The 25,154-nt window shown below is 37.1% G+C and overlaps 1 long non-coding RNA gene across 1 annotated transcript; it reads left to right on the top strand.

Moving 5' to 3' along the window:
* Nucleotides 1–203: 203 nt before the first annotated feature.
* On the top strand, nucleotides 204–24,262 carry LOC148868171 (uncharacterized). Its single transcript, XR_016107252.1, has 3 exons — nucleotides 204–342; nucleotides 1,084–1,243; nucleotides 23,855–24,262. It is a non-coding gene; the product is annotated as an uncharacterized LOC148868171 (long non-coding RNA).
* The last annotated feature ends 892 nt before the right edge of the window (nucleotides 24,263–25,154 follow it).

Here is a 25,154-nt window from a genome sequence, read left to right as displayed (position 1 = left end):
CATCATAGATTGCTACCTACTACACAAAATAACCACCTTAGTTCCCCTGACTTCTCTCAATTTCCCCTGGCGAGCAGCGCCGGACCCATTTCCCTCTCCATTTCGTCCTCTCACCTTTCGCGAGCATGTGTTAAATCATTTCAATCTTCTCTCCAACTTAAAATTTCAAATCAGGGGCCATTCTTCGAATTCGAAACCCTACATTTCGTATATCGGCACATTCGATGAAGGATGAACCTCGAAGCTCCCGAGAAAGACCCCCAACATTCTTTTTTAGATTGAAAGGAGAGTGGATTACTAGATTTCATGAAGTACCATGGCCTTGGAAACCATATCATCTCGGTATACATATGTCGATTTCCTCATCTTTATACGATCATCTCTGAGTTACTTTTCTTCTCTTCGTTGTTCTCTGGTAACCCCTATTGGTCCTATTCTTTGTATTTGGAAATACGGGTTGAGTAGGTTGACAATCGAGAGTCGTTAGAGCCTAGGGATAATCCTCAGCAAGGGGTGAAGCTCTGCGATCGAGATTTTGGTATTCTTGCAGACGGAGTAATATTCGTAATGCCGGATATTAATGGATCTGATTACTCCATGAGGATCTTTAATTCCTATGGTTGTGTGCCCGAGGTCACTCCGGATTTCCTGCACACAACCCTCTACCCACCTGAATTGCAGCCACACATCGCCATCTTGTAGTGTTAGATGTGTGGCTGCAGTGCACGGTGGATAGGGTGTGGGTAGAGAAAGTGAATATGAAATCTGGGTTTGCCAGAGGTAACTCTATTATATAAAACGCATGATTTTCCCCCTTGGGAGTTGGGGTTCCTCTTCTGATGGCGATGGCGTCAGCAGTTTCAAGAAAATGTACAACTAGTTGGACACTTCTAACTTCTTCACACGGTTGTTTTCCTGTTAAGAAAAAAGGTTCAAGTGATTTTTCAATTTTGATGAATTTGATTAAAATGTACTTTCTATACTTTCCACATGTTATTTGGTTACTTTTTTTTTGCTGATCAGTAACTTCTGGTTACTAAAACACCTTTATATGTTTATTTATTTAAGCTCCCTCTTTTCTAGGTTCTACTGGGTTATCCAATTGATTGATTGCTCTTCGTTGTGCTATTGTGTTTCGAACTTTCTTTCATTGAATTCCTCGACTTATTCTGATGTGTGGCAATGGAGTGCGATGCTATGCCTGGTTCATTGCGGAGCTTAATAATTTGCAAGGAGAGCAAAGGTATTGTTACCAGAGATTTACAAGTAATTGAGAACTCTAAACCTTGTAATTGTTAAATTTCTAATTGCATATGAATACATGGCTACTGGTTTCTTCTTTTGTCAGGCTATTTATGCAAAAAGGATTATAAATTTTGGGTCTCTAAAGCATTATTATTAATGATAGCCACTTAACCAATTATCATGATAAAAGCTTCTAATTAATTACAAAAACGGTCATATCACCATATTCATGTCAATGATATGGTATTCAAGCTTGTATTGGATGGAACCTTTTGCTATAAAAGGGAAAACTTTGTCGGTTGTGCTTTGAGTTATGACTTTATAAAGAGAATTAAAATATCCATAATAATAATCTGCCAGTGGATAGGAGAAATAGGAGATTATTTGAAAATAAATTTAACTTCATACAGTAACGAAGATTTTTGGGGAATCATATACTCTTGGGTGGCAGAACATAGGCTTTTCTAGATCTTTTTTTTTTTTTTTATGGTAGTAATCTGTTTGTATCTAGGTGAGCAAAATTGTGGTGTACAAAGAGGATGCTATTCCTTGTCCAGTACCATTTTCTGCAGGTTTTTGTATATGTTTTGTTATCAGTTTAATACAATACCTTACCTTTCTTCACAAAAGTAACAATATACCAGTAGTCCATGGTTTTGATGCATTTCCATATTTTCTACACCAAGACTTGAGATTATGGTTTCCATGGATTTTTTTTTTTTATCAGAAACTATAACTTTCATTAGAGATAAATTAAACTGAAATACAGAAGTCAACCCTTATTAGAAAAGGTTGATCCAATAAACATCAAACATTACAACACTTCCCAATAAAGACTCTCCCTTACAGTCCCTTGTTTTGCTAGGGCATCAACAAAACCATTTGCTGATCTCCTTACCCACTTGAACCAAACACCCACCTCCCTTGTTATGCTAAGAATTTCCCTTATCAGCTGTCTATATTGCCAAATTCCCAGCTGCCCTGATTGCATCCACCCAATTACCAACTTGGAGTCTCCCTCTATCTCAATCTGCTGTAGCCCCAATTGTTTGGCCAGTTTTACACTTTGATGTAGTGCCAAGATTTCTGCTCCTAAGGAATCTCCAACTCCTATTGGACCTGAAAACAGAGCCATTATCTTGCCTTCATTATCTCTAAAAACACCTCCTATACCAGATGGGCCTGGATTACCTATAGAGCTTCCATCAAAGTTCAGTTTCACCCCTTGTTGTGCCAGTGGGGACCAAACTTTCTGTATCATAGCTTTGGAAGTAGTAGTAGATGCCAGAATACCCCAACTTCTATAAATGTCTTCAACTGAGAAATCCTTAAAAAGATCATAGGATTTCAGCCAATGGATAACCGTAGTAGTTATTCCTTCCACAACCTCTTCCTTGGATCTACAACTGCCTTTGAAGATCCAATTGTTTCTTTCCTTCCACACTGACCACAATACAACAGCTCTAGTGGCTCTCCACATATTCCTTCCGCGAATTATTGGTTGCCTGTAAAAAGCTGGATCAAAGAGGTTCACCATGCTTGAGGAGGGAGTCCATCTGCAGCCAAAGAGAGAAGAGAACCAAGACCAAATAAAGAACACAAAGGGACATGAGATTAGTAAATGTGAAATTGTCTCACCAAAACCCAAATAGAGGCAACAAACATGGGGGGAGAGGCACATATTTGGCCTCTTTTTCTGCAATAAATCTAAGGTGTTGATTTTTTGGAGTACCACTTCCCAACAGAAGGCCTGAATTTTAGGGGGTACAGGGCTACCCCACACCTCCTTTGAAGGAAAGTTCCCTACAAGGTTAGAGGTCTGAAGCAAAATGTTATAGAAAGAAGAGCAATTGAAAAAACCAGAAGGGGAAGGTTTCCAAATTTTGCTATCTCTACAGGACTGATCAAGAAAGACTTCCCCTAACTGAGTGATCAAATCATCAACCATCCCCATTTCAGAATCCCTTAGACCTCTTCTCAAGCCCAAATCCTAGGAATTATCAACAAACACTGACGATATCACTTTTCTTTTGTTTTCAGACAAAGAGTAAATAGAAGGAAATCTATTTCTAAGGGAGTTTTCACCAACCCAAACATCTTCCTAAAACAAGACTTTATTTCTAGCACAGACATCGTATTTGAAATAAGGAAGCATAAGAGGAAAACTACCTTGAATAGCTTTCCAAGGAGAACACTGAGAAGCCCTAGGGTCGAGTTCTGCATCCCAGCCGTTATTTGCCAATCCATGAATTCTAACAATCACTCTAGACCAATGCTTGTCTTGTACCATCGGTAGTCTCCAAATCCATTTCCCCAGCAGAGCCGTGTTTCTTAATCTTATATTTCCTAACCCAAGGCCTCCATCATCCCTACTCCTAGAAACCACCTCCCACTTCACTAAGTGATCCTTCTTAGTATCCCTTGGTTACCACAAGAAATCCCTCATTATCTTCTCTAACTGGTTAGCTACTTTCATCGGTACTCTAAAGGTAGACAAGAAATAAACTGGCAGGTTGGCCAAGGTTGATTTGATTAAGGTTATCCTACCCCCTAAAGAGATGTAATTCCTCTTCCAATTTGCTAACCTCTTGGAGAATCTTTCAATTATAAGGTACCAAAAACTCTCAACTATTGGGTTCCCTCCCAATGGTAGCCCCAAATATTGAAAAGGCCAGCCCCCCACTTCACACGCCAAAATCCTAGCTAGGGAATCCACCTCCTCTCCCCCTAAATTGAGCCTTGCCGCACAACTTTTTCCCCAGTTCACTTTAAGATTGGACTTCCTTTCAAATTGAAGCACTAGACTCTTTAAGTTCCATAATTCCTCTTCCTCCCTGTCACAAAACAAGATGATGTCATCTGCAAATTGTAAGTGTGTGACCACCACCTCCTCCCTACCAATCCTCCAACTTCTTATCAAATTGTTAGCATCAACCCTCGAAATCATGGCACTCAACACATCAGCTACTAGGGTAAAGAGGAATGGGGACAATGGATCTCCTTGCCTAATACCCCTCTTTGCAGGAAAGAAACCCCTAGCTACACCATTCACCAATATTGAGAAATGACATGAAGAAATGCATCCCTTTACCCAACTGCACCATCTCTCCCCAAACCCTCTCCGCTTGAGAACCTCTAGTAAAAATTCCAAGTCCACCATGTCATATGCCTTTTCAAGATCCAATTTGCAAGCCAACCCCTTTTTCCTTTCTCCTCTTCACCTCAACACATTCATTGGTAATAAGTATTTGATCTACAATTTGTCTTCCTTCTACAAAGGCCCCTTGATACAATGAGATTAGAAATTGGAGGATCTTTTTTAATCTTAGCGCTAGGACCTTAGAGATGATCTTATACATGCTTCCCACTAGGCTTATAGGTTTGAAATCCTTTGGTTGGAGAGCGTCCTTCTTCTTAGGAACCAAAGCAATAAAAGTTGCATTTGCTCCCGAGTTAAATTTGCCTCTCTCATAGAACTCTTCAAAAGCCTCCAACAAATCCTCTCTAATTATCTCCCAACAATCTTGATAGAAGGCTATCGAAAAACCATCAGGCCCAGGAGCTTTAGATCAATCCATGGAGAATATTGCATTTCTCACTTCTTGGGCCTCAAATCTTTTTCCAAAGATTCCAATAAGACACTATCTTCCACTCTCCACTCCAAGTTCTCTAAGCTCTCACTAGGTCTCCCTGGGTTGTCATACACTAATGTGAAGTGATTAACCAAAGCTTGAGCTATATCATCTTCCCTTGTCAGCAATTGCCCATCCAACTCCAATTTTGAAATAGAATTCTTCCTTCTCCTCCCATTTGCCAACGAATGAAAAAACCTTGTATTGATGTCCACTTCCTTTAGCCATTTGCACCTAGATTTTTGCCTCCAACTTATCTCCTCCTTCCTAAGAAGATCTTCCAATTCCTGTTTCAAATTCCATCTTTCCACCCTACCCTCTTCCCCCAGCCTTCTTTCAGCTTCTAGTCCATATAGCTCCTGCATTCTCTGACTGATTTTCACTTTCCTTTGCTCTAATCTACCAAAAACCTCTTTATTCCAAATCTTAAGTCTAGCTTTCAAGAGTTGTAGTTTCTTGTAAAACCTATACCCCTTCCATCTGAATTCCACTTGGTCCACTTCCCACCATTCTTTTACCTTAGCTAGAAACTCTGGATGAAGTAACCACATGTTTTCAAATAAAAGGGTATGGGCCTCCATCCCATCTTTCTTGAGACAACCTGATTAGGCAATGATCTGAAATAGGTCTCGGCAATGCTACAACACCTAAAATCCCCCATTCAGCTTCCCAATCCACTATAAAGAAGAACCTATCTAATCGACAATAGGTAGGGCTTTCTTGGAAGTTTGACCAGGTAAAATTTGCTTGCTGAAGAGGGAGGTCCCACAATTCAAAATTCTCCACAAAGAGATTAAACTTCCTCATGCTAGATGTAATCCTACGACTGGGGTTAATGGACTCATTCAAGAATCTTATTACGTTGAAATCCCCACCCAAACACCAAGGACCATCCCACAAACCCCTAATGGCTGCTAGTTCTTCCCAGAAACCTTCCCTTTCCCTGTAAGAGGTGGGACCATAGACATTAGTTAACACCAAAGCCCACCCATCTTCCTTTCTCTTCAATTTTATTGACACCAAGAAGTTCCCAATTAATTCTTCTTCACACTCCCAGTCTTCATTTCTCCACAAAGTAATAATTTCCCTTGAAGCTCTCCACGATTGTGCAAAGGCCCAACTCAAATTTCTTGTTGACCAGATACTCCTCACCCATTTGTTGTCCACCTCAGTCAATTTTGATTCTTGTATTAAGACCACATCTGGCTTTTCTCTTCTCAAGAAGTCTTTGATCACTCTCCTTTTCTTTGAACTCCCCAAACCTCTTATGATCCAACTTATTAACTTCATGGACAAACATTTCAGGTTGCCCCAACCAAACCACCCTCTTTACACCTTTTTTCTATCCTTCCTACCCCCACTCGCTTTATCATAAACCACCCCACTCTTCAACCTCTCCACCTCACTCAGCTTTTTCTTCCTCTTCTTAGAAAGTTCTCCTGCCTTCTTACTAGACTCTTCCACCTTCTCCTTTCCTTCTAGTTTCTTACCTGACTCCTTCTTTTTCCGTTGTCCTTTTGATTTTCCACTGTATCCACTTTTCTCCACTATATTGGGAAATTGAATAATCTCCTCAACCCTACCCTTCACATTCAGCTCCTCTTCCATTCTAATTCTAAATAGTTCCAAGATCAACTCCCAAATTTTGTCCCCTAGTTCTCTCTCTTCTGCTTCTAAATTTATCTTCCCCACTACCTCTGTCACTTATCCTGAATCAAATGAATTGGCAGACTTTATAGCTGGGCTGGATTCACCTGTAGGCCAGACACACACAGGACTTGGGGAAACAGAGTTACCGGAGAAAACTAAACCTGGAAACAATCCAATCCTTGGGAGGAAGAAGACGCAATATGAGTTGCTGGAATAGCCTGAACCCCTTTTGTTTGACTTTCACTGGGAATAGGACCCTCGAAATCAAGATCTGGATTGATTGTAGTGGGAAACGGGCAATTTATAGCTCTGCTCGGAGGAACCAGATTGCCAACACACACCGTACAAGCACCCATTCCTTGGTATTTACAAAGGACTGAATCCCCTTTTCTCCCTGTTTCGGTTTTCTCCTCACTTGAGCCTGTTTTCTTTCTTTCCAACTCCTTTCTAGCCCAAACCAACTCTCCTGGAAGTGTACAAGCCTCTTCTTTGAACAATAACTTTAATCCTGGGTCATCTTCCTCCCCAATCCTTGAACGACATTTACTTTGTATACTACCATAGCTGGACTCTTCAACATACAACTCCTCTTTCAGAGACTCATCATCTACACTTACCCAGTCTGAAGCAGAATCCTCCTCTCCTAACCTCATGCAATTGTGTCTCGGATTAGGTTTATCTGGGCTAGTAGAGTAAGAGACCAGTCTTGGCTGCCACGCTAAAGTCGGACCAAACAATCGTTTTCCTCTCGAGCCAGTTGCAGACCAATCTGAAGAGGACAATGATATACCACGACGAATGTCCATAGTCTTTTGTGCCTTGTTCCTCCTCACATGCCTATTTAAGTGGTCACCTGATTTATCTATGGGCTTAGTCGCTGTTATAGTCTTATTTCCAGGCCCATCGACTTGAAGTTTAAGACTGGGCCCACCAGTACCCCTCACCTCAACTGTTGGCCCATCTTTATAATTTTGAACCTGACCCAGTCTTTTTAAAAGTTTAGTATTGGTTCCCTGACTGCAGGCCTGGGCCATATCAAATGACAACCCACCTGGTTGCTGTTCCAATCTACCTTCACCTGTCCCCACCTTTGGACACTTGTTCAAATTCAAAAAGTCTTCCGACAACTTTTCTCCACCTTTGGACGTTACTACCTGATCAAAGTCCTAGCCTGATCCTCTGATTTACCAATTAAAGTGGAAGACTGGGGTACTGTTTTCCTATCCCTTGCTTTTCTAGTTTCCTTCCTAGTGTTAACTCGAACCTTGGAGGCCACATCATCTTCTTCTTCCCCAATCACTGGACCCCACTAGGGCGGATTCTAGAATTTGGACACCTACCCCCAATGGCATCTTTTCTTGTGCTTATTTCTTCAAAGTCTCAAGTCAGTCCACCAGTCCTACTTTCCCCCCTTTCCCTGTTGATGAGGTTTTGTGCACAGCAATACCTCCTAGGGTTAATAGTTTCTATTGGGAAGCCTATCTGGAAAGAATCAACACTGGTGATCTACTCCAAAAGAAGAGACCCAATACTTTCTTGTCACCTCAGTGGTGTGTTCTTTGTAAAGTGGATGGGGAGACTGGTTTTCACCTACTGGTGTCTTGCCATTTTGCGAGGTCAATTTGGGATTGGGCTTTCTTCCTATTTGGATGTAGCTGGAATCCTCCATCAGACTTGCAGGGCCTTTTTTCCCTTTCTTTTTTCAGGTGGTAGATAAAAAGGGGAAGGACTATGTGGAGAGGACTAAGAGATGCAGTATGTTGGACACTTTGGGAAGAAAGAAATTCCAGGATATTCTCAGAAGCTGAGAGAGGAGCAGCAGATCTGAGGGCTATCATACGTATTAGGGCGGTATAGTGGCTGAAATCTGTGGAGCTATTCATAGATTACACTGTGGATGACATGTTGAGGAAGTGGGGTGAATTGCAAATTGCACACAGACCAAGTCAGTAATGTGTGTGGCTTGGACCCCTCCACTTGGTGGATTCTTGAAATTAAACTTTGATGGGTGTAGTAGGGGAAATCCGGGACAATCGGGGATTGGGGGTGTTTTTAGGGATGAAAATGGGGTCATTTCTGCCATTTTCTCAGGCCCAATTGGAGTGGGTGACTCCCTTAGAGCTGAGATCTTTGCAGTTATGGAAGGAGTCCAGAAAGCTAAGGAGTTGAACATCAGGAAACTCATAATTGAAGGGGATTCAGAGGTGGTGATAGGGTGGCTGATTAAAGATCACAATGGCTTATGGAAGTACAACAATGAGAGGAGGAAATTCAAGTGGCTGGTGCGGGAGATGGAAGTCAAGACATGTTAGGTTAAAAGATCGGCTAATTCCCTAGCTGACGGTTTAGCTAAACAAGGGGCAGAAAGGGATTCACTGTTTTGGGCTAAGCTGTAACTTTAGTGTTTTTTTCTTTTTCTTTTTTCCTTTTCTTGAGGTTCTTTGTTGCTCTTGGAAGATAAGTGTGTTTGTCTTCCTCTTGTAAATCTTCTATTGATGATTTAATGAAAGTGTTATTGATCAAAAAAATAAAAAAATCTCCACCATCTAGCTTCTGTAGATGTTGCAATCCAAACCCTGAGTTCTACATTATCTGAAGTTAATTCCAAAAACCTTGGGATAAGCTCTGGCTTTGCTCCAGCCATATTAATCTGCACGGCACTCAGGTTGGAAGCATCAAAGGAAACCATCTCGCCACCACATAACTTTGCAACTTTCCTGAACACCTCCGTCTTCCATAGATGGAAAGGCAACCCAATAATTTTCAGATTGATAAGTTCTGTGGGTTCTACCAACTGTTCATTGCATAAAGGCTTCCATTTCTCCAACACCACCACACCTTGCTCTGTTACTGCCGAAACAGTAGCAAAATCCAGAGGAATCCCCTGAAAATACACTACAGCCTTGTGGTTGTCAAAGGGAGAAATCTGCAACACCTCTGTAGTCTTCAATATCTGCTGGACTTCTTTACCTAGTCTCTCCCAATCTTTTACTTTCTTGTTTACCGAGAGGACAAGTTTAAGCTGCCAATCCTCTTTAGGTTTGTTCACCCACAATTTCACCGAACCTAGTCCAGCATCAATCAGCAATTTACTTTCCGTCCCTATCTCCTCTCCTGGGATCTCCCTGAAAACTTTCCCTGATTGCCCTTCAGATTGTTCCTTAATTTTTTGACCTTCTTTTAGGGCACCTTCTCTGTCATTAGTTACCACCATAAACTCCTGAATTGCTTCTGCTAACTGGTCCCATCCCGATGCCTCCCTTCCTTCAGGGAAACAGGTAAACTGCTTCAGCCCCTCACCAAAGTGCTCCTGCACTCCCAAAAACCACCCGTACTTGTTCTCTTTTCTTTCAGCTACGTACTTCCTGTTCTGTTCCAATAGACAGCACCTCCATTCCCTTGTTTTTTCTGTTATTTTAGCTCCATCAGAACTCCTTGGAACCATGGTACCACCCTTCCTTCGAGAAGCAAAGAAGCTTTCCTCGATTCTACAATCTTTAGAGAGAGTCCATTTCTAGTCCAGATTTATTCCAAGATGAAAGTCTTCACTTCCACCTTCAAAACTTTTTTTTTTCGATAAATGATTAAAATTTTATTCAATAAAATCAATAGGATATTACAATACAGCCTTCCCAAAGCTGCCCAGAATAACTGTTCCCTTGGTACCCCTTGTTTAGCTAACCCATCCGCTATGGTGTTAGCTGTTCTACCCACCCACTGAAAAATAACATTCATGTTCCTTGAGAACCATTTAGCTTTCCTTATAATACCCCTGTAGCACCAAATCACTGAATCTGGATTTTTTAGCCAACCCACAACAACTTTGGAGTCTCCTTAAATAATCAAGTTCTGAACTCCTAACTGATCCGCAACCTGAATGCCTTGTACTGCTGCTAGGAGCTCAGCTCTGAATTCTGATAGTCTCCTATACCCACAGAGCCTGAGAACAAAGCTAGAATGTTACTATCTTTATCTCTCAGCACCCCCACCAATCCCTGAAGGCCCCAGATTTCCTTGGCTGCTACCATCAAAATTCAGCTTTGTCCAGTCTTCTGAACGGGGTACCCACACATCTAGTACCCTGTTCTTTCTGTTACTGCTGCTAGCCACAGCCCTCCAGTTCCTCCACATGTCATCAAAATAGTATGATTTGAAGGAATCTATTGATCTCAGCCAGTGGATTGCCCTGGTCAAAATACAATCCTTTACATTCTGCACATTTCTCTTCTCTTGGAATATCCTTGCATTTCTTTCTTCCCAAATTGTCCACAGAGCAGCAGCTCTAATGGTTCTCCACATTGTTTTACCAGTTTTTGTGGGCCACACAAAGAAGGAAGGATCAAAGATCTGATCTATGGCTGTGGCCATATTCCATCTGCAACCAAACAAAGCAAAGATCCAACCCCAAATAGCATCGGAAAAGGGACAAGTTAAAAGTAAGTGAGAGCAACCCTTACCATTAACCCTGCAAAGTAGACACCAATTAGGAGACAAACACATAGAAGGCCTTCTCTTCTGCAATAGATCTGAAGTGTTGATTTTCCTATAGAAAACCTCCCAGCAGAGCATAGTAATTTTAGGGGGTACAGGTTTAGACCAAATCTCCATAGCTGGGAACCCCACTTATCCTGAGGGAAAGCAAAGGGACTTGAAAAAGGAAGCACATGTGAAGTAACCTTTTGGGTTTGGAGACCAAAGTCTCACATCAGAACTGGAAAGGTCCATAAAAACACTTTCAAGCAATGACAACAGGTCTGAAACATAAGATAGTTCATGATCCCTCAAACCTCTACAAAACCCAAAGTCCCAACTCAAAGAAGATGGAGAATTAGGTGATGGGAGAAAATGAGAAATTGTTTTACCCTTGTAGCAAGAAATGGAATAGAGAGAAGGGAAGCTGTCCTTAAGGGCAGAATTGCCCACCCAGATGTCTTCCCAGAACAAAACAGAATTACTAGAATTGACATCATACCTGATACAGTTGAGGAAAGGGGGAAGAATACTCTGAATTTCTTTCCAAGGAGTTGCCTGAATGGCTCGACGCGATACACCAGCATCCCATCCATTGCCCAAACCGCCATGTATGCTAGCTATCACCTCATGCCAAAGTCTCTCCTGTTCTAGGGGCCATCTCCACAACCATTTTTCTAGGAGTGCTTTATTCTTCAAAACCAAATTTCCCAGGCCCAATCCACCTTCCTCTTTCCTCCTACACACAATTCCCCAATTTATTTATTTTTTTGATAATTGAAATGATTTTATAAATCAGCAATAAAAGTAGTACAAAGTCCTCCTGGAAAGGTATGAGTTGCAACCTCTCCGGGCTGGTTAAGTACAGATTTCCGAATTAATAACAACTTACATAGAAGCACAAAAACGATCTTCCCTAGAAACCCCTTGTTTGGCTAGAGCATCAACCAAAGAATTAGCAGACCTACTAACCCATTTGACCTCAACTCTAATATTGCTGGTTAACCACTTTACTTTTTTTATGAGATCTTTGTAGCCCCAAATGGTGGTATCCAAGTTTAGGAGCCGCCTGGTTACCACCTGAGAGTCCCCTTCAATTAGAAGATGCTCCACCCCAAGCTGGTTGGCGATCTGAATTCCTTGTACTGCAGCAAGTATTTCTGCCCTTGTGGAATCCCCCACTCCCACATGTCCTGAGAATAGGGAAATTATGTTGCTATCCTTATTTTTCAGGATACCCCCTATACCTGAAGGCCCGGGATTGCCTTGGCTGCTTCCATCAAAGTTCAGCTTAATGACACCTTCCAAAGGCGGAACCCATTCTAACAGAATTCTATCCTTCTTTGTTGAAGTGTTGGCTATTACCAGCCAATTTCTCCACAAATCATCAAAGCAGAAGTCATCAAAGATATCCACAGTTTTTAGCCAAAGGATTGCTCTTCTTAGGATACAATCCTTCATTTCATCTAACCCTCTTTCCTTCTCTAAAAAAATCCTTGCATTCCTTTCCTCCCAAAGAGTCCACAGAGTGGCTGCCCTGACACATCTCCACATGACCTTACCTCTTCTAGTGTGCCAAACAAAGACAGATGGGTTGAATAACAAGCTTAAATCAGAAGGTAGAGACCACCTACCTCCAAATAGACAAAGGCTCCACCTCCATATAGCTGTAGCAAAGGAATAGGAGATCAACAAATGAACACAATCCTCATTCTCGGCCTTACACAAGGAACACCAATTTGGGGAAAGACAAAGCAAGGGTCTCTTTTTCTGTAAGTTTTCCAAAGTATTGATCTTCCCATAGAAGACTTCCCAGCAGAATACAACAATTTTTGGGGGAATAGGTCGCACCCAGACTTCTTTGACAGGGAATCCTTAGGAAGAGGGGTTAGAACTGAGGGATTTTAGAAAAGAAGAGCAAGTAAAAGTAACTTTTGGAAGAGGAGTCCAAACCCGTTGATCAGAAGAAGTGGGGTCCAAGCAAATGGATTCTAGTAAATGAATTAGCTCAATAACACAATTTGACTCACCATCCCTTGACCCTCTACGAAATCCAAAGTCCCAGTTTAAAGATAAGGGGTTTAACAGGCTCAGGAGAAAAGTTGCAATTGGATCATGTTTGTAAAGGGAAAAGGAATAGAGCGAAGGGAAACAATCTTTGAGGGGTTGAGTACCCACCCAAATATCCTCCCAGAAAAGAATAGCATTACCAGAACAAGCATCATACCTGATGAATCTGAGGAAGCGAGGGAGAATACCATGTATAGCCTTCCAAGGTGTAGTAAGGGTAGCTCGACGAAATATCCTGGAATCCCAACCATTTCCTGCACAACCATGAGTGCTTGCCACCACCTCATGCAATAATCTCTCTCTCTCTCTCTCGGGGCCATCTCCATAGCCACTTCCCTAGAAGGGCTGCATTCTTCAACACTATGTTCCCTATCCCTAAACCCCCTTCTTCCTTTGGCTTGTTAACTATCTCCCATCTGATCAAGTGTCCTTTTTCACCTCTCCTAGTTCCCATAAATAGTCCCTCATACTCTTCTCCAGTTTCTTAGCCTCCCTTAGAGAAATCCTCAACATAGAAAGGAAGTAGGTTGGAAGCATTCATGGTGATCCTTTTTTTCCCCAATTTATTAAGTGATCCTTTTTGTCCTCCCCTAGCTCCCACAAAAAATCTCATTAATTTCTCTAGTTTCTTGGCTTCCCTGACCGGAATCCTAAACACAGAAATAAAATCGACAGATTTGCTAAGGAAGCTCTCAATAAGGTAACTCTACCCCCTGAAGAAATATAGATCCTTTTCCACGAGGCTAACCTTTTCTCAAATTTTTCTAAAACCGGGGCCCAAAATGTGCTCTCCTTAGGGTTGGCTCCAAGAGGAAGACCTACTTGACTAATGATGGAAGGTAGCACTACTTTAATCCTTAAGGATAACACTTTAGCCAGGATTTTGTAAATGCTAGTCACCAAACTAATCGGCCTAAAGTCTTTAGGGTTTTTTGCTTCTTTTCTCTTAGGGATTAGAGCTATGAAAGTGGCATTAACTCCAGGGCTTACTTTGCTATTAACTTCAAATTCCTTAAAAGCAGCACAAAGGTCTTCCCTTACCACATTCCAGCAATCTTGATAGAAAGCCATGGTGAAGCCATCTGGTCCAGGGGCTTTGGATCTATCCATTGAAAACACTGCATGCCTAATTTCCTCTTCTTTAAAACTCCTCTCCAACCATCTTGCTTGCTCTTCAGACAACCTGGGCCAATCTAAACCTTCCAACCTTAGTCTATTGTTCAGAGGCTTCCCTGCAATTGATTTACAATGACCAACACATATGCTATCTCATCTTGATTTGTGATTTCCTCCCCATCCACTTCTAATTTGGCCACATAATTTTTTCTTCTCCTCCCATTAGCCAACGCATGAAAAAATTTTGTATTACCGTCCCCTTCTCCTCCCATTGTCCTTTTTCCACCTTCAAAACTTTCTTCCATCTTTTAGCTCGCAGGAACTGACCTTCCCTCCCTCTTTCCATCCAGATTCCCTAATTTGATATAGATATCCTGGTTTCCATGGAAATTTCAGCACCTCAAACATGGGAATTCTTGTTGAGAATTTCATGCAAAGTTTCAAGATGGTGTAAAATTTCCTAGTTTGAAGGACATAGGGAAAATGGAATTTAATAAAGAGGTGATTAATACTTATATACCAAAATATTATGAAAAGTAATCATATATAATGAGTACTAGTATAAACAAGCTTAAGGAGCTGAAGTACTAATTTCTGGTGACATAGCATACATTGTCATTCATAAATGTTGATTCGATTCAATATATCTCTTTTCAAAGGAATTTAGTGGAAATCCTCCACTTATTCCATCCAAACACCTCATCTCATCAAAACTCAAAATATTCCTTTTCATCCAAGATTTGCAAGTCATATCACACTTCACTCTGGCAGTGAAATATTGCATGGTTATGCAGCATAAATAGTATTTAATTACATGTGTAAATTTGAAAATATAGTAAAAACAATAAAGTCAGATGACCATGGCCTCAATGAGCAGCAAATACTTTGGGTGATTCAGTGGTAAGATGAGGGGTCAACAGGGAACAGTTGTATTTTGGGATTACAAACTTACAATGTGTTATCCATTTTTATTTTACCTTAAAAAAATGTATTGTCCATTCATTAAAAAGAAAAAGGAGGTGTTAGGTAGCAGTTGCTAGCCTAAAAGTATGGGTCTTAGTCATAAAACTTATTCTGTCACCATAATGAATAAAATCATCGCCATTGCTCATAATAATAATAATCACACTTAACAACTGAAACTCTTTCTCACAACTGGAAGAAGTCTAGGGTTTTTATAGACGAGGATCCCCCTAGAGCCAGGAGATTCCTTCTTATCTAGGGTCTCTGTATAAGATGCCTCAGTGCCTCCTTATCTGTATTTCCTGTTTAGGAAGAGAATTACGGGTCCTTTTACTATTGGGGAATCTTGCTGTTGAGAATTATTGGTACTTCTTACTATTAGAGATGGTGAGGAATCTTTCTTGTGGGTACCTTTGTCAGGGATTTCAACTATAATTAAATTGAACAGACATCAGGCTGTCTATATCCGAATTGCTAGGGGAATCTTTGCTTTTCTTTTTCATTTTCTCTGTTATACGGAGCGACATCTCGGCAAGTTGTTCTGGAGTTAAATCAGGAAACTTATCGCACATCTGCTGTTTATAGATTCTAAAATTGATTGATAAATATCTTCTTCTGGGACTGGTTTGAGGGCAAGAGAAAGGTCAAACTTATCCTAACACTTTATCTCAACTTCTCTTTCGATTGCTGGAGGGTCCCAAGAATTGTATTTCCAACGTAGGATCCAGAGAAGTTAATAAGTTTGAAAAAATTCGAATTGCTTCATGTGATCAAAGGCATATATGCCTTTGTCTCCTCCAAATTTATCATACTTGTCAAGAAGCTCCTCCTTAGGAAGGACGTCATCCGTGGCTCCCCAAAATGTCCACCATACATAAACCCAATCAGGATATGGGCCTAGGAAGCCTTCTGAGAATCGTATGAACCATGAGTGTTTGAAAACTGAATTCTAGATTAAGAATACCTTATACCAGGCTTCCTGGTAGTCCCAGTAATTAAATAACCGGGGCCTCTTATCAAGAGGCCTTAAAATAAATTTAGGCTTATTAAATTCTCCCCAATCTTCTTTTGAGATAAACTTGTTTATGGCGAGATTAAAATAAGCTACTTCAGATCTTTTTGGGTCCTGAAAGTAGTGTTGGATTCTTGCCAATCCTGTCTGTATAAGGATCTCTTCATAATATTTCTGGTCCTTGTTTGAGGAGTAGATAGGAAAATGATTGTCTGAAAGTATTCACAGCAACAAGGAGTTGGATTGCTCCGTCCAGATTAACGGAGTCAAGAATTGTAGAAGCTTCTTTTAGATTAATTGTCACTAATTCGGTGGTTGAATAAATATAGGGGCTTATCCTTCTGTTGGAGATAATTCTCTTGGATTAAGAGAAGAGAATTTGTTGGTCTGGTTAGTCCTTATCTTTCTGTTGGACTGATTATTTCTTGAAGGAATGCTTCTGCTACTGCTTGCCATGGTCTCCCTGCAAAAATTCTCTAGTTAAGAAGTCAGGGAGAGAGTTGTTAGTACCTTTGATATATTTTATCTCAAAATCAAATACAGATAGAATAGCTTGCCATCAGGCAAATGTTTGTTTTGATACTAAGTTTTTTACGTCTTTTTCTAAAATTTCTTTTGCCGATTTGCAATCTATTTGCAAGACTACTTAACATCTCCCTTTTAATAGTAGAGTAATTATTTTGGGTTACATTCCATGCCCCTGAGGTATACCTTATAATTTCTTCTTTTTTGTTTCTACTTTGTTTTAGAATTCCACCAAATCCTATTTCAGAGGCATCAGTCTCTATAATTTTACGAGTTTCAAGATGAGGTATACTAAGACAAAGAAGAGTTTTAACTCTTTGTTTGATTCTTTTTACTGTTTGAGTAAAATGTTCAGTCCATTCAGGAGGATTATTTTTAAGTCTTTTTAGAAGGAGTTGACGATCTTTCGCCAAATCTTTGTAGTAGTCTGCTAAACTGCTATGTTAGTTAAACTGCCTAAAAACCTCTGAAGTTGATTTTTATCCTTTATTTCATCAGGGAATTTATCTGCAAACTCTATTACTCATTGTATTGGGGCTATTCTTCCTCTAGCTATTTGATATCCCAAAAATCTAATTTCTATTTGAAATAATTTCATTTTCCTAGCCGAAGCAGCCAGTCCACTTTCTTTCATGATTCTAAGGAATATGTTCAAGTGCTTCCAATGGGTTTTTAGGGAAGATGAGTATATTTAAAACGTCATTTATATAGACTATTATAAATTGAGTGTATGGGATAAATATCTCATTCATAATCCTTTGGAACTCAGATGGGGCATTTTTTAAACCAAAGGGCATAACATTCCATTCATAAAGTCCGAAAGGAACCACAAAGGTAGTTTTATATTTATCTTTTTCATTTATTTGAATATTCAAATATCATGATTTTAAGTCAAATTTAGAAAAGATCGATGCATCATATAATCGATTTATTAAGTTTTGTTTGTTTGGAATAGGGTACCTAATCCATCTAGATGCTTTGTTTAGCAGTTTATAGTTTATTACCAATCTTGGGACTCTTTCTATTTCAGCTGCATTTTCAACATGAAATGCTGGGCAACTCCATGGAGATTTACTAGGCCTTATCAGGCCCTTAGATAACAAGTCTTGAATTTCCTTTTTGCATATCTCTAGTAACCTTTTGTTCATCTGAATAGGTCTTGCTTTTGTAGGAATTTTGGATTCATTAAAGCTTTCTTCATAGGGCAATTCAATAGTGTGTTTCTTTTGATGCTAAAATGCACTTGGGTTTTCTGCACATATTTCTTTTTCTATTTTGGTTTGGAAATTCTGTATTTCTATTTGTGTTTTTGGGTTTCTCAGGGTTTTAGAGAGTTATTCTTCCTTTATTTCTTTTTGTAATTCAAAGACAAACCTAACCTTGTTCTTTAGGTCTTCTTTCAGAGAATTTAATGTTGTTATCTTAGTCTTTTGGCAAAATTCATAGATGACCGTTATTTCACCTATAGTGGTCGTAATTGCTAAAGAGGGTAATATTGATAACAGGAAAGGAGTTCCTAGAATTACTTCCTGTCGTAAGTCCTTAACCATGAGGAAAGTAGTTTTTAAACAAGTTCCCTTATTGCATATATGGGCAATAGGGATTTTGTATTTAATTCCTAATTTCCGCCCATCTACTGCACTTACATGTTGAGTGGTTTTTTCAAAATATTTAGAAGGAATGACCGTCAAACAGTTTACGTCTTGCTCCTGAGTCTATTAATGCAATGACCGTCAAACAAAAGTCTTTTACCCTTATTGTTACTTTGGAATACCATTTTTGGTACTGTACTTCCTCAATTGAATAGACAAATTCTTCATCTTCTCCCACAAATTCAGCAGGTTCTTCATCTTCATTCCCTACTTCCGACTCCGAAGGCCTTTCTAGATTTTTGTAGGACTCAAGTTGCTCTACTCGTGTTTTTAGTGATTTTACCTCCTGTTTAAGCGTATTAAGCAGGCCAAGATATTTCTTTCCTTGCTCGCTCCATAATCTGGTCATATGAAATTATATCTTCGAGCTCGAAGGTTCCCTTTCTGAATTTTGTCCTTTTATCCTTTTCCCTGTTGCCTTGCATTGCCATAAGCAAATGTTTTCATTTGGTTTCTAGATCTGGGATATCTTCTAGTATATCTAGAAGTTGTTCTTCATCTATTGAGATCATGTTGATGCTTTCAGATTCTTCTTCGGTACTTGTATCATCTTTACAGGTACAGGGACCATTTTCTCCGTTTCAACAATTTTCATATGATGATGATGAAACTTCTCCTTCATCTGAAGTTGTTTCTTCCTCTTTACTAAAGTCCTTTAATTCATTAATTTTTTAGAACTTTTACTAAAACATGTATTGGCATAATGTCCCTTTTTCCCACATTTATAGCAGGTAGGAATCCTTTTGGTTTTCTTACTTTAGAAGCTTTTTTCTGCTTATCATACTTCTTTTTGTAATATTTGTATTTGTTCTTTCTTCGTGAGATTTTTGGAATAGGTTGTTCTGGTCCTATGCCAAATTGGTAGCAGAAATCTCCTAGCTCCCTTCGCGAGTCAGACTTTTTTCTTTTAAGCTGCCTTTTAAGACGCAAATCATTACATAGGTCTAATCCAATATTTTAAAACGTAGAGGCATGACGCAAGGTGCTCCAGTACCTAGAGGCATGAGGCATAGTTCAGAATGCAAGAGGCGTAAGCCTCTCAAATACAAATCTTTTAAGAGGAGGGGGGTTAGGAGCAGGATGAAGAGTAAGGGGGGATCTCATTTTTTCTTTATTTTTAATAAAAATCTTTTATATTAAAAAGAATAAAGATGCATAACATTAGCTGAAAGGGGGGGGGGGGGGAGGGGGGGGGTCGTCCTATCAAAAGGGGCAGGGGGCAAACCACTTCCTTTTCCCTTATCTTTTCTTCCCTTCCCTTTCCTTTTCTTTTCTTTCTTTTCTCTTTTTTTCTTCTTTTTCTTTTTCTTTCCTTTCCCTTTCTTTTCCTTTCCTTTCCTTTTTTTTTGTCTTTATATAAGATGTGCCTGAGGCGTATGCCTCAGAGGTGTTAGCGCCTCTGGCATACGCCTCAAGGCGTTTTGGGAGCACCTCGCACCTCCAGGCATACACCTCCCACGCCTTTTAAAACACTGGTCTAATCCTACCTGTTTTACCATTTGTACTGGCGGGGACCCGTGCGATGCACGGGATTTGTTAAGGAAAGCTAAACAATAAAACACATAAGAGTACAATTGTTTTATATTTCTAACTTTTAAATAATGATTAATTATTTATATTTTATAATACTTTTAATAACTTTTTACAATACAAAAATAACAATAATTTATTTCAGCTAAGCTTGTTCATCGAACTGATGAAACCAGCCTACTCGACCCGAATTGCTCAGTTTCTAATATTTCGGTTGAAATTAGGATCAATTTCGTTGTGGCCATTTGTAAATTGACCAAAGTTGAATGACCCAATCACAGATATATATTAATATTTTATATTTTAAATATAAATTTTTAATACAGGAAGTGGGAAAAGTCCCATATTTCTTAGTCTAAAGTATTTTGTATTATAAATTTATTTTTTAATAATGTTAATGTAATTTTTAAAATTTAAAATTAATTTTTTCAATGTAATCTTTTAAACCAATTGAGCAAACCAAAAATTAACCCAAACCAATACAGCCCGATGTAGTTGGTTTTCACTAATGGTCAGTAGATTTTAGGTAGCCAACTCCCCAACTTGACCATGACGATTTGGTTGGCCAAATAGCCTATAACCGAACTAAACCAAGCCGTGATCAACATTCCTAGTTTCATCTAAATTAATATTTTAATCTCTAAAAGTAGTTTAATCTCCAATAATTATTAAAAATTTCTAGCAAAAATGCACAATACTTGAAAATATATTGATAATAAAAATAAAATAATTACAATAATTACAAAATACTAAAAATACAAAAAATATACTAAGTTAGTCAATAAATATTGTAATCTCAAATAATAGTTTAATCTCTAATAAGTATCAATGAATAAAGTACAAAAAAATACAATAAGTATAATAAATTAAATTTAAAAAGTTAAATAACAGTAGTTTAATATCCAATAATTATTAACAAATTTCTGTTAAATAATAAAACAAATATAGATTTATACATAATTACTGAAAACATATTTATAAAAAAGCAATAAATAATTGCCGAAAATACAATAAATATTAATTTTATTCCATTAAATATATAATAAATATAGGTTAACATTTTAAAATCATTATTAATGAATATTATTTTTTAAAAAATTGTTTTTCTAGAATTATTAATTGATATAAGTGAAATTGGTTAATTAAAACATTATTTAGTTATTTAAATAATATCCCTATTTAAATTTTATAATTTTAATTATTAATTGAATTTAATAATCTATAAAATTATAATTTGTTCTATTATTAAATAATTTCATTATTAATTTTGTAAAAATTTAAATTATTATTAATTTTAATATTATGTTATGGTTTTTAATTTTAAAATTTTTTAATTTATTGCATAATTTCGTTAATTTAACTATTTAAAATATAGTTTTGTTAAATATTTCGTTATTTAAAATATTTAGTTATTTAAATAGTATATAAAATATTTAAAAATACTCATTATTTGAATTTAAGATATTTAGTTATTGAAATATTTAAATATTATTTTTTATAACATTTAATTTGAATAATCAGAAAATTCATAATTTATATTGTTAGTACATAATCTCGTGATGAATTTTGTAAAAATATAAAACTATTAATAACATTAATATTATTAAATCTATTATAATTTTTTTATGTGTTTTTAATAAATATTTTAAATTTTATACTATTATTACATAATTTCATTATTAATTTTGTAAAAATATTAAATTATTATTAATTTGAATATTATGTTATGATTTTTTTATTTTATTGCATAGTTTCGTTATTTTAACTATTTAAAATATAGTTATGTTAAATATTTTGTTGTTTAAAATACTTAGTTATTTAAATATTTAAATAATATATAAGATATTTAAAAATGCACATTATTTGAATTTAAGATATTTAGCTATTGAAATGTCTAAATAATTAAACATTTTTTCTATGCAATTATTTAGCTATTTTTAGTATTTTATTATTTAAGATATTTAGTTATTGAAATGTTGAAATAATATTTTATATTTTTAATGTTAAATTTCTATTATTTGAATAACATTTAATTTGAATAATCTAGAGTATCATAATTTATATTATTAGTACATAATTTCGTGATGAACTTTGTAAAAGTATACAACTATTAATAATATGAATTATATTAAATCTATTAAAATTATTTTTTGTGTTTTTAATAATTATTTTAAAGTTTATACTATTATTACATAATTTCATTATTAATTTTGTAAAAATATTAAATTATTATTAATTTGAATATTATGTTATGATTTTTTTATTTTATTGCATAATTTCGTTATTTTAACTATTTAAAATATAGTTATGTTAAATATTTAGTTATTTAAATATTTAAATAATATATAAAATATTTAAAAATACTCATTATTTGAATTTAAGATATTTAGTTATTGAAATATTGACATAATATTTTATTTTTTAATGTTAAATTTCTATTATTTGAATAATCTGAAATATCATAATTTATATTGTTAATACATAATTTCGTGATGAATTTTGTAGAAATAAAAAACTATTAATAATATGAATATTATTAAATCTATTATAATTATTTTTTGTGATTTTAATAAATATTTTAAAGTAATTATATAATTTGTTAAAATATTTAAATGATTTTTAAATTTTTAATTTAAACTTTCTTTAGATAGATACAGATAAAAAGTGGCAAAGAGGATAAATAGGAATTATAGATAATTTGGAGAGAAATTCTCTAGTAAATTAGAGATAAGTTAGGAGATAAATAGGAATTGGAGATGATTAGGAGAAAGTGGGGGAGGTAGTTTAGGATAAATTTTAGGAGAAGAAATTGTTGGGGAAGGAGAGCATCTCATTGGTTCTTTAAAAAAATGATATGGAATAAAAAATAAAAAATTCAAAAAAAGAAGAAATTTTCTTTAATGCCTTGTTTATATATAAGATAAACTATTCTTTCCAATAGTCTTCCCTTGAATTATCAAGTCTATGGACCTTGGATAAGAATACATCTTTGTACCATCTAAAATCAGATACAGTTTTTACACTTTAGCTTTATGAGTTGTTCGCTTATCCCTCCTTTCATATCATCAGAGTTCCCTATAAAATGGTTGGGGATATTCAATACTAGGGAGGTTACTACAACCTGGATGGGGAGTCCATACCTATCTACCATTACTTCTCCCTCCTCATCTCTCTTAACCGCACTAAGGATGTTATCCCCCCCCCTCTCTCTCTCTCTCTGATTTAGAGACTCTAGAGAAGTGTATTGAACTGTACTATGAACAGTACCACTAAAAGAGATACTTGCAGATCATGAACAGTAGAACAGTAGAAGTGAGCAGTACTATAATCAGTGAATGAACAAAGCTCAATAAGTAACTTGAAGCATAAGATCTTGCATTATCACTAAAACAGATACTTAGACTTTAGCTGGTACTATTACAACTCGGACTTAGAGATTTCTTACACTCAAAATTTACAAACTGAAAGATCACACTCTCAAACTAGAACATTTAAAACACTCTTTTACACTGAAAAAAAAATAATAATTATAAAGTTGTAATGTTGATTCCTTATTGGATGTGTCTTCTATTTATAGTTCTAAGTGACCAAGTTTTTAGTTTACTTAAGCTTGGAGCATCATCATGATGTTACATGTAGGGTAGTGTCTGGAGCATCTTCAGGCTGGGCTTTAAGGTATGTTGTTTAGTCCCAAAATCAGTTTTAAAATGACCAGAAGTAGTTAAGCCAGTCCCAAAATGCCTTCTTCAACTTTCTTGAGTGATCTCAAATAGAAACATAGTACTCCTTAAGAGAGAGAGAGAGAGAGAGAGAGTTGACCCAATGCATAGTATATTAGCATCTTTCTGGATCATTTCTGCACTCCTCTTTGTGTTTTGCCATATTATCCTTGTTGTTGATTGATTCACTTCTGACCTTTTCATTTTTGGATCTTGTTGTTCATTATCTTCAAAATGATCCTTATACGTTTCCTTTTATTGTTTTTCCAGAAAAAAAGGAGGAAAAATTATTTCAATTTACAGGGGATCATATTGGATCTGAGGCTTCAGAACATGTAGGTGTATCTTGTCCCCCCATAACTTGCCACTGGATGCATTCCCTCCAAGAGATTGCCTATATATAATATCAATGTGATGAGGTGCCATTAGTGAAGGAGAAAATTCCCAACATGCAACAATAAGCAAGCAAATAAAGAAGAGAAAAATAGAAGAGTGTGGTCAGATGCCATTTATTTTATTGTTTGTTTATTAGTTATGCAGTTACAGGTCTAAGCTAGTTGGGCTGGGCTTTGTTTCTTTTGCTTCTTATTGTTTAGTTGTTGCTACCTTATGAGGAACAGACATGTACTTACACATTCTATTCTTAAAGTATAAACAGAAGTTGGTATTCTATTGAAATCCACAATCTGATCTCTCCAGTTTCTTCCCTCCATCTTCTTCTACTTCTTTGATTCTTCCTTACTGAAATCAATCTTTTCTGTGACTGTTACATACAAGACTACAGATTTGAAGGTTTCTTGGATTGATAACTTGGTATTATTTTGATCCAGATTTCTTTTCTCATGCAGTCCTAGTCCAACTGACTGCATGAGATAATCAGAGGGCTGTAGTTTTGAAGCTTTGTTGACCTGGTTTTACAACTTTTGGAGATTGACTGCATCTGCCCAAGAGTCTGACTTGGACAACAGCCCAGAAGTTGAGACAAAGACCAGAGATTGAGGTAAGGGTGTTTAGATCTTGGTTGGGTAACTGATTGGCCATGATTTTTCAGTTTTTCTGGGTTCATTAGTGGTCATAGAAGAGATCAACAGCAGCTGATTTGCTTGTAAAGAGTCGAAGAGAGATTGACAGGGTCTTTTCTCTCTTCCCGGGATCCCAGAAGACACCCTGTAATAGGTGTTTGGGCCTAGATTCATTGCTGGTTGGATTGCCAAGGCTTCTTCAAGCCTAGAAAGGAGATCAGTTTCAGTTTGAGTTGTTTCTTTGTGATCTCAGTTTGATCGATACTCATATTCTGTTGATTGTTGATCCTAGTGATTAGCTTTGGGATAGGGTGTGACTCTTTTAGTTGTAGGTACAATTGCAACTAATATTTTTGGTTGATTTCTCTGTGAAAGATGTTATTTTTGGTGATAAATGGAAGTGTCTGGAGAGGAACACAAACAAGGTACTGATACTTATGGTGGTCCAGTGATATTTAGTGACCCCTTTTCTTCTCAAATGATTACTATCAAATTGAATGGTAGTCGCTACCTCGAAGGCTCGAAAATTTACAAGCTATGAAGACCTA

The sequence above is a fragment of the Nelumbo lutea genome, chromosome 2 (genome assembly GCF_056320005.1).
Source record: "Nelumbo lutea isolate HS-2025 chromosome 2, American lotus-T2T, whole genome shotgun sequence".
In the NCBI taxonomy this organism is placed as follows: domain Eukaryota; kingdom Viridiplantae; phylum Streptophyta; class Magnoliopsida; order Proteales; family Nelumbonaceae; genus Nelumbo; species Nelumbo lutea.
This window is presented reverse-complemented; position numbering and strand designations above follow the sequence as displayed.